At 38.3% G+C, this 5,000-nt stretch overlaps 1 protein-coding gene across 2 annotated transcripts in view; it reads left to right on the top strand.

Annotated features, from left to right (window-relative positions):
- The window catches only part of gas7b (growth arrest-specific 7b), a 46,716-nt gene that overhangs the window by 3,397 nt on the left and 38,319 nt on the right, over positions 1-5,000 (top strand). The gene's annotated exons all lie outside the window — the stretch shown is intronic.

A 5,000-nucleotide genomic window follows, 5' to 3' on the forward strand; every position in this document is an offset into this window, starting at 1 on the left:
ACTCTCATGGCTCTCGTGGGAATTAGTTTGCAAGCATGTGTGAGAAAATGCTCTCGACGACACAAAGTGTGTTTTCTCTAAAGATAAACTGTATGTGCGCGCGCGCGCGTGTGTGTGTGTGCGTGTGTGCGTATGTGCGTATGTGTGTGTGTGTGTGTGTGTGTGTGTGCGCGCGCGCGCGCGTGTGTTTGTGTGTGTGTGCGCGTGTGTGTGTGTGTGTGTGTGTGCGTGTGCATGTATGTGTGTGTGTGTGTGTGTGTGTGTGTGTGTGTGTGTGTGTGTGTGTGTGTGTGTGTGTGTGTGTGTGTGTGTGTGTGTGTGTGTGTGTGTGTGTGTGTGTGTGTGTGTAACTGAAGAATCCGACAGGTTTGTAAGGCCACAGAATCCGAGCAGTGAGAGTGAATATCATGAGTGAGGGAATAATAGGAAACAGACTCTTCCTGATGGACTGAAAGCGCTGACAGCGAATAATCACACACACACACACACACACACACACACACACACACACACACACACACACACACACACACACACACACACACACACACACACACACACACACACACACACACACACACTGAGTCTGATTTACTGCAACAAAAGGAAGATTTTAGCTTTTCAATTATTATTAATGAAAAGTCTAGAATATAATTCTATTATTATGGATAAATAACAAAATAATAATAATAAATGTATTTTTTTAATAAATAATATCATTATATATAAATAGTATAATTTGCTATTATTATTATTATTAACAACAACAAAAACAAATGAAAAGATGTTTCTTATTAATAAGAACGATTAATGAGAAAACAAAATCTCACATTTTTCTTGCTGGAAATTAGGAGAGATTCTTGATTTTTATTTATTTATTATTACTATGAGCAAATAATTTATTATTATTACAATATTTTATTAATTTCAATCAATAATATTAGAATTATTTAAATTATTATTTCAGTATTATTATTAATACATTGTTTTATTAAATAATATATCAATATAAAATTATTAGATAATATATAGAAAGTGGATAAAAAATAATAGTAGTAGTGTTTATCATTTACAATATTTTAGTTCATGAAATTATTATTATGAATTAATTATTATTTTACGGCAACATTATTTTATTGTTTTCAATACATAATATTAGTAGAATTATTTAAAATGATTATTTCATGATTATTATTAATAATAAATAATTTATATATATATATATTTATGAACTAAATTATTTTTGTTAATAATAACTATAATTGCTACATTTCAGTGTCCATAATATATTCCAAACTGAAGTCCGTTCACATTAGCAGCTCTTTTGCATATTTTTAAGACCAAAATATGCAAAAAACGTGTTTATTAAGATTGTTTTTCAAAAAAGCGCACTAAACTCTGACATTCAGCTTCATTAGCTCTGTCCAAGAGTGTGTGTCAGCTGATCATGTGTGTGTGTGTGTGTGTTTCTGAGTGAAGCGTACTGTACTCCTCATACTGAGATGCTGGAAACACTGACTCACTTCTGAACACTGGAGAAGTCAAACGTGCAGTTCTGGGACTCATGAATCATGCTCACCACGGACTCTTTCTCAAGCACTCTGTGTAAATAGAGATATTCCAGCATTCAGCGATACAAATGCTCAAAAATCAGCATGAAAGGGAAGATGCTCTGGTCTGTTCTCCTCTATTGTGTCGTATATCGAGTGAAACGCTTCTGGAACAAGAACAGATGTGGGCGGGGCTTGATTGTGTCTGTGGGGAGTTGATTGGATGGTTGTGGTTTGCTATTGGCTGATCTCATGTGAGTGACAGGTTATAGCCCCGCCCTCGTCATCAGAGAAGAGAAGAGATGCTGTTATTCTGATTCAAGATTATTAACTCAATAATGATGTGCAACGATAAATCATATAGAATAAACACTGCAATATTCTGATTTCATGGTGACTTTAAATCCGGCTGAATGATCCAACTATAGAGAACGAGGGGTGAAAGGTCATGTGAGGTTAAATAGTGGATATTTAAGAGTTTTGATGGACTTTATCCACAAGATTCCATATTTAAAGCATTCTTTCTTTGAGCGTTTGACGGGTCATTCCTGATTTTCCAAGCGTGATGCCAGAGCCTGTGAACCAGCCATGAATTTTCCAGAAAAACGTGGGTGTGGGAACCATGTGTGTCCTCATATAGACAGAGAAACAACAGCTCTGGACTATATATATATATAAATATACTTATATAAATACACTCAGAGGAACACGAGGCCTCTGAGAGAAAACACAGTCAGGGATTCAGAATGTATTTATGTCTGATCAAGACTCCATATTTACCGCTAGTTTATATGCATGTCTTATCGGATAAAACTATTATCCTCAGTCGAGTGTGTGTGTGTGTGTGTTGTCTAGAATCGATGCGCATCTTGTCGTTTCCGTCCAGGGATTTGTAATGCGATCTCCCGATATTCCCAGCGGTCCGCCAGGGTTCTCAGCATATGTCAGACCTCGGGCTCACTGGCGTCGCTGGAGATCGTCCTCAGGGTTTAGAAGCTCCACCATCTGTAGTAATGCATTATTTAACGCTACATTTGGCTGGACGAGCGGCACAATCACACAATCACGGCGAGTTCACGCTTGTTTAGTTGATCTGAGGAAATGAAGGAAAGCTGTTACTGTTTTGCTTGACAGGAAGAAACACTTCATTTAATTTAATGCAGCCTCACGAGCGCCAGTAATCGTTTATAACACAGGACAGTAAACCTGTGTGTGAAGATGTGTTCTGCTGGACTGATCAGGAATGTTGGTTTGAGATTCTTTTATCATCAGGAAACACCAGAGGAAAACATTCCCACTTTCCAGAGCAAACGCCTCGTAACATATGCTTACAATAGGGATGTGTTTCATGTGATTCTATCTATCTATCTATCTATCTATCTATCTATCTATCTATCTATCTATCTATCTATCTATCTATCTATCTATCTATCTATCTATCTATCTACCTATCCATCCATCCATCCATCCTTCTATCTATCCATCCATCCATCCATCCATCCATCCATCCATCCATCCATCCATCCATCCATCCATCCATCCATCCATCCATCCATCCATCCATCCATCCATCCATCCATCCATCCATCCATCCATCCATCCATCCATCCATCCATCCATCCATCCATCCATCCATCCATCCATCCATCCATCCATCCATCCATCCATCCATCCATCCATCCATCCTTCTATCCATCCATCCATCCATCCATCCATCCATCCATCCATCCATCCATCCATCCATCCATCCATCCTTCTATCTATCCATCCATCCATCCATCCATCCTTCTATCCATCCATCCATCCATCCATCCAACCATCCATCCATCCTTCTATCCATCCATCCATCCATCCATCCATCCATCCATCCATCCATCCATCCTTCCTTCTATCCATCCATCCATCCATCCATCCATCCATCCTTCCATCCATCCATCCATCCATCCATCCATCCATCCATCCATCCATCCATCCATCCATCCATCCTTCCTTCTATCCATCCATCCATCCATCCATCCATCCATCCATCCTTCTATCCATCCATCCATCCATCCATCCATCCATCCATCCATCCATCCATCCATCCATCCATCCATCCATCCATCCATCCTTCTATCCATCCATCCATCCATCCATCCATCCATCCATCCATCCATCCATCCATCCATCCATCCATCCATCCATCCATCCTTCCATCCATCCTTCTATCCATCCATCCATTCATCCATCCATCCATCCTATGTCCACTCTTGGAGTGAAAGGTCATTATAAGGTCAAATCAACATTCTGTCATCATTCAGCTTCTCTCCGTCTGTGAAACACAAGAAACATTTTGCATGATTATTTCAAAAACACGAGGAAAAAGAAAGAAAGAGAAAGAGATTCCCGCAGGTGAGAGTGAGAGAACGATTAAACGACAGAGGTTTAGTTTTACACAGACGAACCCTTCACACAGAACCTCGATCCCACTGACGTCTGAATCTTCCCACACATTTCCAGCATTCCCGACCGGATGACATTACGAGTGGGAAAACCTCTGTGTCCTGAACTCTGAGAAACTGCTCAAACACAACAGAGACTGAAAGTGTGTGTGACGCGAGAAACACTGAATAAATGAAGAATGATTGCGTCTCTTCTGCTCACCAAGGCTGCTTTATTTGATCAAATACAGTGAAATATTATTACAATGGAACACATTTCATTTATCCATCATATTCATAATCTGTTGAGATTGACTTTAATCTCTTAGAGTTACAAAACCCCAATGATGTACATGTAAATATACACGACTTTACAAAAGTTTGGGGTCGGTGAGATTTTTTATGTTTTTGAAAGAGTCTCTTCTGCTCATCAAAGCTGCATTAATTTGATCAAAAATATAGTAAAGTAGTGAAATATTATTAGAATGTAAATCATCTGTTTATGTAGTAAAGTGTAATTTGTTCCTTTGATCAAAGCTGAATTTTTAGCATTATTACTCCAGTCTTCAGTGTCACATGATCCTTCACAAATCATTCTAATATGATGATTTGATGATCAAGAATCACATTTATGATTATTATCAGTGTTGATGCTTCATACGTTTGTGTAAACCGTCATGTTTCAGGATCTTTGAGGAACAGAAAGTTCAAAAGAGCAGCATTTATTTGAAATAGTCTTTTCTGTAAGATTATAAATGTCTTTAGTGTCACTTTTGATCAGTTTTATGCACATGTTTTAATGTGTTTTAAAGGGGTGCTTGATTATGATTTGACTTTTCTAACTTTAGTTAGTGTGTAATGTTGCTGTTTGAGCATAAACAACATCTGCAAAGTTACGACGCTCAAAGTTCAAAGCAAAGGGAGATATTTGCTTTTAAAGAAATCGCTTTTTAAGAACTACAACAAACGGCTGGTAGAGACTACACCACACTCCTCCCGGGTTAGTGACATCACCAACCCTAGAATTTAC

Source organism: Leuciscus leuciscus (assembly GCF_965113295.1).
Source record: "Leuciscus leuciscus genome assembly, chromosome: 21".
NCBI classification, from domain to species: Eukaryota; Metazoa; Chordata; class Actinopteri; order Cypriniformes; family Leuciscidae; genus Leuciscus; species Leuciscus leuciscus.